This window comes from Chiloscyllium plagiosum, chromosome 4, assembly GCF_004010195.1.
Source record: "Chiloscyllium plagiosum isolate BGI_BamShark_2017 chromosome 4, ASM401019v2, whole genome shotgun sequence".
In the NCBI taxonomy this organism is placed as follows: Eukaryota; Metazoa; Chordata; class Chondrichthyes; order Orectolobiformes; family Hemiscylliidae; genus Chiloscyllium; species Chiloscyllium plagiosum.
In genome coordinates, this window is record NC_057713.1 from 121,266,993 (window position 1) to 121,279,139 (window position 12,147).

Below are 12,147 nucleotides of genomic sequence, written 5' to 3' on the forward strand. Positions count from 1 at the left end.
CAACAAGCAAAACTAATGTCATTTACAAAATACCATGCAAGGACTATAACAAACATGCAGAAAACCACCTACCAGGATACATGAACACCAACTAGCCACAAAAAGACATGACCCACTCTCACTAGTATCCTTACATATGGATGAGGAAGGATACCACTTCGATTTGGACAACACATCCATCCAAGGACAAGCCAAACAAAGACACACTCGAGAATTCCTAGAAGCATGGCATTCCAACCGGAACTCTATCAACAACACATCGAGTTACACCCCATCTACCACCCCTGAGAAAAAGAACAGGAAGTGACTTCACCACAGGAAATGACATCACCCAAAGAAACCCAAACATATCAATAGAAAGCAGGAATTTTCAGCAGTGCTTCGCCTGAGGCCCACTGAAGATGTTATTTAGTAGGGTGATGAAATGTCTGGAAATGAACCTTCAAGCTCAGCGAGCAAACCTACATCCAAAATTACATTATTTGAATAGAAGCAACATGTAAGGGCATGAGGCAAAGGCAGGAAAATAGCACAAAATCATAAAACTCGCTGGAGAGAGTCAATGCAGACACAAATGGCTGAATGGTGCCATAACATGTGTGATTGAAATCTCTCTAGAGATGTGATCCTTTAAATAGGCCTGCTTCCCAACTATTACCAACACGATTTGTTGGACAGCCTTAGAACATGACAGATGAATGACCAAATACGATTTTGTAAGTACTTTGACTCTGAAGGCACTTCTGGCTCAGAACCTTTATAACTTAATGATGTCACTGTTTCTTTCAGCAGCTATCTAGTAATTGGATATGCATTTGAAGTGTCATAACATTCCAGACTAAGGAACAAAAGCTGGAAAGTTTGTTTAGGCTGGATGATTCTTACTAATCCAGGAGAGACCAGATGAATCAAATAGCCTCTTATTTTTTCTTTGTGTTCGGATATCTGCAAAAGAGGCAGTAATAGTTCCATATTACTGAAAAATAAACATAATAATAAAATCAAATACTATAATGTGATAACTTCAGTATGCATTCGATCAGGCCAAAATATTCATGTAACTATACGCAAAACAAACATTAATATTATTTTTAAACAACAATTAAAGCAAAAAAGGTAACTCATTATTTATGTCAAGAATCATACCTTATATCTCAGGTTTGGAATTTGCATGTAAATTACAGAGAGGCAAACAGACGAATTTTTACATACCATATCAAGGAGAATTTAATGAAAGTGTTTAAAGAATAACTCAAGTTACAAGACAACAGTGCAATGATGAATTGAGTACACCTCAAAAACTATCTCACCGTAGTGAGGAAATTGTAATACAGTATCACAGAGTGAACCCCCATCAGATCAATCTGCAGTACATTTCATATCATTTCTATTTTATCAAGTTTAGTGTAAGTTCAATTTTGCATTTTTGTAAAGAGGCATATCTGGTCTAGTCAGAGTCAATTGAAATAAGTTGTGGCAGATCAGATCCAACAGTTGCCATCCCATGACTATTACTGCTAACCCACATACACATTGTGCACGTTGAAAGTCCTGCAGCCCTGATCCTTCCTGGAAAACTGTTTTTTTTCCTAATGAAGTATTTATCCAATTTTGTTTTAAAAGTTCCTGTTGAATTGGCTTTCTTTTAGGCAGTCCATTTCAGATTACAGCAATAATTCTGATTCATGGACACGCTTGGTGACTTTCTGATATCAAGCGCTCAGAGAACATACGTGTGATAAAGGCTTGCAATATGCTATAAAAATTTCTTGCAACAAGACACATGCGCAGAAACTATTAGCTGGTGTAGAAGAAGACATTTATGACAAATAGGAAGTGCAGGGATGGAGCTGTCATCCAATAAATGGCAGAACACTTCAGCAGTGGCTCAATGAAAAGCAATTCAGCAGAACAATCTCTGTTACCCTGTGCTAAGTCCAAGCTCTCTATTTGTTTCAACCACTTTCTGAGGTAGCAAGTTCCACATGCTTACCACTTTATATAAAGGAGTTTCTTCTGAATTTCCATTGGATTTCTCGATGACTATCTTATAACAATGGCCTCAATTTATGCATTTCCCCACAAGTGTTAATAATCTGTTGCATCTGTTCAATCAAAAAGGTCCATAATTTTAAAGACCTTTAAAATAGGCTGCCAAGAAAAACGGCCCACGCTGTTCATCTTTTCCCGATATGTATGCCCACACTTTCTGGCATTGTCCTCGTAAATCTTCACTTCACCTCCAGACCCTCAGTATCTTGTTTTTGAACATGGCAACCCAAACTATTCATAGCATAGTCGAAACAAGGTTTGATATAGGTTTGGCATAGCCTCCCCATTTAGGAATAAGGCCTACTGCGCTCTTTGCTTTTTGTTGTCTCTTTAATTGCGGTGTGACTTACCCATGAAGACTCACAGCTTCACAGTAATAAGTGATCTGTTTATTCTTCCTACCAAAATGTAATAACTCACGTTTATTTGTATTGAGCTTTGCCAATTTATTACCCAATACTAAAAGTTAACTTTTTAAATCTATTTTCTAATCAACCTGTTCAGAGATGTTATTACACAACACTGTTCTTTGTATTATTGTGGGGTCACATTAAGGCTAATGATTAATGTACAAATGTCCAAAAAAGTATTTGAGATGGATTTTAGAAGTCAGTTATAGTGTTGTGAGAAAGTCAGAATGCAAATAGTTTTGAATGTGTTTTGTTGAATTTCTTGTTAGCTGAGCAGATTGGAGTGTTCCCTAGGTTCACCCATCTCAGACAAGGATGCAGTTGGACCAATGTATTTGGCTTCTGTGCTTGTTTGAGGAGCATTGACTAATGTGCCCATTGCTAATGGATAGCCATAGACTAATCCTTGTTGGAAGTACATATGCATGGAGATTGCATGACGGCGTAGATTGGATTTGGTTCTGATGCCACTGGTTAAGTGGGACCGAGTGAATCCTCAGAGTATAAAGGCAGTAGGAGTATACTTAAGAGAGAAATCAGGAGGGCAAAAAGGGGATATGTGATAGCTTTGCCAAATAGAGTTAAGGAGAATCCAGAGGGTTTTTACAAATATATTAAGGACAAAAGGGTAACTAGGGAGAGAATAGGGCCGAAAATGTGTTGCTGGAAAAGCGCAGCAGGTCAGGCAGCATCCAGGGAACAGGAGAATCGACGTTTCGGGCATAAGCCCTTCTTCAGGAATGACGGGCTTATGCCCGAAACTTCGATTCTCCTGTTCCCTGGATGCTGCCTGACCTGCTGAGCTTTTCCAGCAACACATTTTCAGCTCTGATCTCCAGCATCTGCAGACCTCACTTTCTCCTCAGAGAATAGGGCCGCTCAAAGATCAGCAAGATGGCCTTTGTGTGGAGCCTCAGGAAATGGGGGTGATACTAAATGAGTATTTTGCATCAGTGTTTACTGTGGAAAAGGATGTGGAAGATATAGAATGTGGGGAAATAGATGGTGACATTGTAAAAAATGTCCATATTACAGAAGAGAAGGTGCTGGATGTCTTGAAACGCATAAAAGTGAATAAATCCCCAGGACCTGATCAGGTGTACTCTAGAACTCTGTGGGAAGCTAAGAAACTGATTTCTGGACCCCTTGCTGAGATACTTGCTGAGATATTTATATCATTGATAGTCACAGGTGAGGTGCTGGAAGACTGGAGGTTGGCTAACATGCCACTATTTAAGAAAGGTGGTAAAGACAATCCAGGGAACTATAGACTGGTGAGCCTCCAAGTTGTTGGAGGGAATCCTGAGGGTCAGGATGTACATGTATTTGGAAAGGCAACGACTGATTAGGGATTGTCAGTATGGCTTTGATTATGGGAAATCATGTCTCACAAATTTGATTGAGTTTTTTGGAAGTAACAAAGAGGATTGACGAGGGCATAGCAGCAGATGTGATCTATATGGACTTCAGTAAAGCATTCGATAAGGTTCCCCATGGAGACTGGTTAGCAAGGTTAGATCTCATGGAATACAGGGAGAACTAGTCATTTGGATACAGAACTGGCTCAAAGTTAGAAGACAGAGGGTGGTGGTGGAGGGTTGTTTTTCAAACTGGAGGCCTGTGACCAATGGAGTGCCCCAAGGATCGGTACTGGATCCATCACTTTTTGTCATTTATATAAATGATTTGGATGTGAGCATAAGAGGTATAGTTAATAGGTTTGCAGATGACACCAAAATTGGACGTGTAGTGGACGGCAAGAAAGGTTTTCTCAGATTACAAAGGGATCTTGATCAAATAAGCCAATGGGCTGAGGAGTGGCAGATGGAGTTTAATTCAGATAAATGAGAGGTGCTGCATTTTGGGAAAGCAAATCTTAGCATGACTTATACACTTATTGTTAAGGTCTGAGGGAGTGTTGCTGAACAAAGAGACCTTGGAGTGTAGGTTCATAGCTACTTGAAAATAGAGTCGCAGGTACTTAGGATAGTGAAGAAGGCATTTGGTACGATTTCCTTTATTGGTCAGAGTATTTAGTACAGGAGTTGGGAGGTCATGTTGCGGCTGTACAGGACATTGGTTAGGCCACTTTTGGAATGCATGCAATTCTCGTCTCCTTCCCATCAGAAAGATGTGAAACTTGAAAGGGGTCAGAAACGATTTACAAGGATGTTACCAGGGTTGAAGGATTTGAGTTAGAGGGAGAGGTTGAATAGGCTGAGGCTGTTTTCCCTGGAGCGTCGGATGCTGAGGAGTGACCATATAGAGGTTTACAAAATCATGAGGGGCACGGATAGGATAAACAAAGTCTTTTCCCTGGGATGAAGGTGTCCAGAACTAGAGGGCTTAGGTTTATGGTGAGAGGGGTAAGATATAAAAGAGACCTAAGGGGCAACTTGTTCACACAGAGGGTGATACATGTATGGAATGAGCTGCCAGAGGAAGTGGTGGAGGTTGGTACAATTGCAACATTTAAAAGACATCTGGATGGGTATATGAATAAGAGCGGTTTGGAGGGATATGGGGCAGTTTCTGGCAGGTGGGACGAGATTGGGTTGGGATATCTGGTCGGCATGGACAAGTTGGACTGAAGGGTCTGTTTCCGTGCTGTACGTCTCTACGACTCTATCTCTGGAACAGGTGGGCTTGAACCTGACTTTGTGAAGCAAGATTTCCCATCTGCCATTCTAAATTTATTTTGGGTATTTAGCAAATGTAAACTCCTGGAGCAAAGCAGTCACCTCCACATTTGCTGCTTCTGCTACAACTGCGAATTGGTAAAAACAAATTTTCAATTTTAAGGCTTAATCTTCTATAAAAGCTGGGACTACTTGTCTGTAATTTAGTGTTCTACTTACTGTTTTAAGTCTAAGGTATCTTAGAGGCTTGGGGGCAGGATGAAACGAGCAAATCAAGACTGCTGCAGACCAGATAAGAATAACCAATTAACTAACTGGCTTAATCTTTTTTGCAATTGCATGTTGGGAAAGTGACATGAGTCCCAGTAGTATAAAGAAGAAGGTTTAAGTGCTCTGTCACAGACCAGTGATCCTGAGTTTAGTGAGAGGGGAGGAGGTAATCTTGCCCTTTTTTCCCTTTATCTTTGGTCTCAAAGAGACCAAGAGTTCAAAAGGTGCATGAGAGAGACGAGTTTTGAAAATATTAAAAAGGGTGACATGTCAGGGAAAATGCAAATTCATCAATTGGGATCTGGTGCCAGGATGGGACAAGTGACTGCCTTGATATGTATGACCAGGTGAGTATTTCTATAACCTTTAAAGTAAAAATTAGTCTTTAGTTTAGATTAAGACTGCATAAAGCATAAAGGATAAGGTAAGGTCCCTGGATGTATTTTCTATTACTTAAACTAGTTGGAAAGGGAGCTTTTTTAAAGACAGGTTATGGCAAGGAGGCTCAGGGAGGGGGAATGCTCCTCCTGGGTGAAAGGGTAGTCAGAGATACTTCCAATGTCCAGACTGACCATATGTGCAGATCTGGAACAGCAGCCGGAGTCACTGTAGATGATCTGTAAGTTTGAGATCTTTGTTAGTAACATATAGAGTAAGTTGGACTCACCATAGTTGAAGAATGTGCAGGCAGAGAGGGAGTGACTGCCAGACAGCATAAAAGAACCAGGCAGGTGGTAGCATGGGGCCAACTCACCCTCTAACAGATGATCTGTTTTGGTCCTGCCACGTAGACTGTTTCTCAGGGGAATGCACCCAAAGCAAATTCTTTGGCAACAGGAGTGGTCTAGCCAATCTTAAGAAATAAGAACAGGAGTGGGCCATTCAGTCCCTTCAGTGTGCCCCACCATTCAACTGGATTATGGCTGAGCTAATATTCCTCACATCCACTTTCCTGCATTTTCCCAGAATACTCAATTCCCCTCAATACCATCAAGAATTTATTTATTGCAGCCTTAAGTATACACACAGACTCTGCCTCTAGTTTTCTTTGGCAAGGAGTTGCAAACACCTTCTTCAAGAAGAAATTCCTCCTCATCTCAGTCTTAAAATGGCCAATAAATACCCAGTCAGCAATGTTCACAAGAAAAAAAAATGAATTAACAAAAAACTCCCAGTGCCACACGTTAGTGAGATCAAGAATAGGAGAACAGATCAGTTGCATTCATGGTTGCAGGGATAGTGTAGGAGGTACTGGAGCTGATTCTGGGAAAGATGGAAACTGTACAAACTGGATGAATTGGATTCCAGCAGAATTGGTCCAATATTCTCATAGGGGATTGTAGTGGAGCGGCTTTAAACTACAGTGGCAGGCGGTTGGGAACCAGAGACAATAATAAGGGAAACAAAGTTGGAAATGAAAAAAATGTAAGTAAAATATGGAAGGCAGAGGCAAAAAAGGGCTAGCAGCAAATGGGCAAAATGTCAAAAAGACAAGTGCAAAGGTATTAGACCTGAATGCACAGACAATTCACAATGAGGTGGCTAAATTAACAGCACAAATGATCGCTATTGGATGTTGGTTACCAAGATTGTGAACTGAAATCTAAGCATATTCATTTTTTAGGAAGGTCAGGCAAAACAGAAGAGGAAATGAGGTTGTGTTGCTAGTGAAAGAAGAATTGAATACAACAGTCAGGATTGATATTGGCACTGGAAATCTAGATGTCGACAGAGCTAAGAAGCAACAAAGGGTAGAAGACATTAGTAGGAATTGTCTATAGACCTCAGAACAATAATGGGTAGCATCAAGCAAGAAATTACAGATGCTTGCAAAAATGGCATCACAGTAAACAGATCATTTTACTCTGCATATAGACTGGACAAACCACATTAGCACATTAAGCTGAAGTATTCCCAAAGTGTGTACAAGATATTTAATTTGGCCCAGTACATTGAGGAATCATGGATTTGGTTTTGTGCAATGAGAAGGCCTAATAAATATGTGTGTCGTTCTGATAGGTCCTTTAGGAAAAAGTGATCATAACATGGTAGAATTCTTCATTTGGAAAGAAAGTGAAAAAATCTGATCTGAAACAAAGGTATTAGGGATGCATTGGCTGTTATACACTGGGCAACTTTAATAAAATGTGACATTGCATAGGCAATATTTAATATTTAAGGAACCCAAAACTACTATTTTGGATTTAAACAAAGGCAACTTAAGGGCATGAAAGCAAAGCTAGCAAAACTGAACTGGCAATACAGGTTAAGAGATAGGTCATTAGAAATGTGGTGGCAAACATTTAAGGGAATATTCGAGTGAGCGCAGAATAGATACATTCCAACATATATGAAAAATTCTAAGGGACATGCTCGACACCCGTGGTTAACTAAAAAAGTTGCATAACTGTACAAGAAAATGTCATTCAAAGGCCAGATGGTGGTTGCAGTTGGCTTGAGCTATTTTTTTAAAAAAGAAAATAAAAGGATTGGTGTTTCATCTGAGACAGGGTGGTAACTGCAGACCACCACTGGCGACAGGAGGGCCCCCGGAGACAACAACCAAGAGAAGAAGCATTACACTGAAGTAACCTGGCCAGCTATCTCAGTGCGGTTAATTTCAGTCTTCTCTGCGTGCTTTAGCTAGAGATTAGCCTAAGTGCTTAGACTTCGACACTGCAATAGTAATCATCTTCTGTATATTTAATGTTTAGTATCTAACATTGTGTAGTCTAGCGAAATCAGTTGTATGCTTTTGTATTCTAGTGCAGCTGGTGTGAATGCTGATCTGTAATAAAGTTACAATTTTAGACTGAATTCAACTCACGTCTTTGACTTGTTTATCTGGTCACACTCATTGTCCATTTATGACAACAGGTGGCAAGTCAGAAAATTGGACAGAATATTAAAAAATCATGACAAATTACTAAAAGATTAAAAAGGAAAATTAAAGCACAAGAGAAAATGATCCAAACATTTTAAAAAAAAGTTTGGAAAAGTTTCTTCAGATATTTTAAAAATTGTTAACAGAAGTGTTGGTCCTATAGAAAGTGGGTCTGGAGAATTAGTATTGTAATTAGTAAAAAGGTGGCAGGCAAACTGAACAGATATTTTGCAAGAAGTTACAAGTAGCATCCTGGAAATAGCTGTAAATCAGGAATTGAAGGCAGAGAGGACTCAAAAAATTACAATTACCAGGGATATAATACTGAATACATTGTTGGAACAGTGAATTGACAAGTCCCTGTGACAATTTGTCAGAGGGAAAATGTTAGAATCTATTATTATAACAGGGCACTTGGACAAGATCAGGGTAATCAGGCAAAGCCAATTTGGTTTTCTCAAAGGGAAATTACATTTCACTAATTTATTGGAGTTCTTTGAAGTAACTTGTGCTGTGGATAAAGGGGTACTGGTGAATGCAATGTACTCACTTTTTGATAAGCAAACGCAAAGGTTTTGCAGAAAGGCTCATGGTGTAGGGAGTAAAATCTTGGCACGGATAGAAGATTGGCTTTCCAACTAGATGCAGAAAGTATGAATTGATGAGTCTTTTTCAGGGTGGCAGATATCACAACTTGTGTGCCTTGCATCAGTGCTGGGGCCTTAATTCTATACAATTTATATCAATGATTTGGATGAAGGGATCGAAGGTATGGTAGCTAAATTGCAGATGGAACAAAAAAAAAGTTGGGAAGTAAGTTATGACGAGCAAATAAAGAGCCTACAAAGATAGGTTAGGTAAGTGGGCAAATGGAGTATTCTAGGAGTGATGAAGCTGATCAAACCACTTAGTTTCAAACAAAACAGAATTTATTTACAAGACAGCGTCAGAGACCCAGGTTCAATTCCCGCCTCAGGCAACTCTCTGTGTGGAGTTTGCACATTCTCCCAGTATCTGCGTGGGTTTCCTCCGGGTGCTCCGGTTTCCTCCCACAATCCAAAAATGTGCAGGTTAGGCGAATGAGCTTTGCTAAATTGCCCGTAGTGTAAGGTGAAGGGGTAAATGTAGGGGAATGGGTCTGGGTGGTTTGCGCTTCAGCGGGTCGGTGTGGACTTGTTGGGCCGAAGGGCCTGTTTCCACACTGTAAGTAATCTAATCTAATCTAATCACTGAATGAAACACAAACAAAAGAGCACAGAATGTAGAATAACTTAATCTATACAAAAACCCAACAGATTATCCCAACTTAATGATGCTGTTCCAAATACTTGCAACAATCTCCATAAACATCTCCATAAAACCAAACACAGGGTCTAACAGGAGAAATGTCAGAGAGATTCAGCATGGAACACCTTCTTCCATGTAGCTGTTTATTGGACAAGCAGTCTGAAAACTGACCTGCGAAAACCAATGCAAACAAGAGAAAAGCTGAGCCAGGAGAACTGGCCATTCTCCTTTCATTGTACAAGAGCTTTTTTTAAAAAAGCTTGAAAGCTTTTTGCCTGAGGCAGTATCTGTTAGCTATAATCACACTGGCCCTAAAATCCTTCAAAACCCGACCTTTCAGAATCACTGCTTTTATAACCTCTCTGAAAAAAAGGCCAAGGGACAGAATAACCTTGTTAAAGAAGCAACATTGTCACAGTGGAAAGAATTTAAAAAGTCTAAATGGTAAATAGTTGCAGAAGTCTGAGTGAACTTGTGTATGAATCACAGATAGTATGCAGGTACAGCAAATAATCCTGAAGAAGGGCTTATGCCCGAAATGTCGATTCCCCTGCTCCTTGGATGTTGCCTGACCTGCTGCGCTTTTCCAGCAACACATATTTCAGCAAATAATCAGCAAAGCTAACAGAGTGGATTGAAATGCAAGAGTAGGGAGTATTTACTTCAGTTATACAGGGCATTGGTGTGACCATATCTGGAATACTGTGTACTGTACTATTCACCATATTTACAGAAGGATGTTAATGCATTGGAAGAAGTTCAGAGAAGGTTTGTCAGACGAGGAAAAGATTCTCTCAGAGGGTTGAGAGTTTTTCAAATTCCCTTCCTCAGAAGATAGTGGACGTGGAATCTTTAAATATTTTTAAGGCAGAGGTAGATAGGTTCTTGGTTACCATGGGGATGAAGGATTGTCAGTGGTATGCAGCATGAAGAACTGAGGTTAAATCAGTTCTGATCTTATTGAATGATGGAACAGATACAGAGATACAAGTGACCTACTCTTGTTTCCTGTTCATATGCTGGGCTTCAAAATGATTTAGAAAAGTTGAGTGGGAAATGTGTGGCAGATGCATTATAATGTGGTTAAGTATAAAGTTGTCCACTTCAGTAGAAAAAGCAGATTGACAGTATGAGTTAAATAGATTGGGAAATGTTAATGTACAAAAGGACCTGGGTGTCCTGGATGCACCAGTCATTGAAAGGAAACATGCAGGTGGAACAAACAGTTAGAACAGGCAAATAGTATGTTGGTCTTTACTGTAAGTAGGTTTGAGTTTTGGAGCAAAGATGTCTTACGGCAGCTGTCCAGGGCCCTGGTGAGACCACACCTGCAATATTGTGAACAGTTTTGGTTTCCTTACTTTAGAAAATATATTCTTGCCATTGAGAGAGTGCAGTGAAGGTTCACCAGACTGATTCCCACAATAATAGGTTTGTTGTATGAGAGTTGGTTGGGTCAACTGGGCCTCTATTCACTGGGAATTCATTTGGAAGAATAAGAAGGGATCTCAATGAGAGTTAATGGGAAAGAGCAGGAAATTGAATGTGAGACATGTCAGATCCGCAATGACGGAGCAAGTTTGAGGGGCCAAACGACATTCTCCTGTTCCTCTTTCTTACAGATTCATGGTGATAAAAGAAACTTCACTTAAATTGTGAAAAATATCACCATCCAAATTTTCTGATATTCTTAAATACAAAACTACCTACTTTGGATGGAAATGCAGATTGAAGTTCTGACCTGACCTTAGAGACAATATTTTTGACAAAAATAATAATGCCCTGTTAGGTTTTCTGTTCTTGGGCCAATCTCCCAGGTTAGGAGCTAGGGATTTATAAACAGCTGGCCATAAGTCCCTCAACAATTATTTTTTAAATTGCCTAAAATATTTTTATTTATATCACTGCCCCACAGAGCTCACACTGTCATGCTCACTGGTCATAAGGCAAACCTAGAGACAAAGCAATCGTATTAGTTTTGCCACAGTATTTAAACATCACAATTGCTCCCCATATACAAGCAACACTGTGGGAAACAAGATAGGAAAAGCGATGCTTGCATTTAAAGGATCAGTTTATAAAATCTCTTTTCTGCTGGGTGCACATTAACAGACAAAACAACATCAAGTTGATGAGCTGATACCTGAAGCCTTAATGCATGAGGTTCCCTTACAGGAGCAGACATGCCCTCATGTGTAGAACACTTTGTCAATCTCTCCTATTGAAATGTGATTGCTGGAAATGAATTACAAGTTACAGTAAGGTATTCTTATCATTTGCCACTACAGGTATAATGGAAAGATTGCTACATTTTATTAGCGTAGTAACGTGAAGTAAGGAGATTGATTTAACCTGTCAGAAACGGGTATCCTAATGTGAAACAAGTCAAAATTTGCTTGAACACGAGTTGGCTCTAAAACCAAACTTGAGTCTTTATTTGATGAGATGAAAATATATCACAAATGTAGTTGCAACTTTTATTTTTTACAGAGCTCCTATACTTACCTCACTATAACGTTTTAATTATGTGAGGAGAGGAAAGGGGATAAGAGGAGATTGGGGGGGCAGAGAGGGGGATGAGGGGTAGTGGAAAGCAGGGATGGGG

At 39.8% G+C, this 12,147-nt stretch overlaps 1 long non-coding RNA gene across 1 annotated transcript in view; it reads right to left on the reverse strand.

Annotated features, from left to right (window-relative positions):
- Positions 1-753: 753 nt before the first annotated feature.
- LOC122549368 overlaps positions 754-12,147 on the reverse strand; it is a 13,500-nt gene continuing 2,106 nt past the window's right edge. The window contains exons 2-3 of the long non-coding RNA XR_006311508.1: positions 11,686-11,777; positions 754-945 (exon numbers count right to left, since the gene is read on the reverse strand). This is a non-coding gene — a long non-coding RNA (uncharacterized LOC122549368). The remainder of the gene's footprint in view (positions 946-11,685; positions 11,778-12,147) is intronic.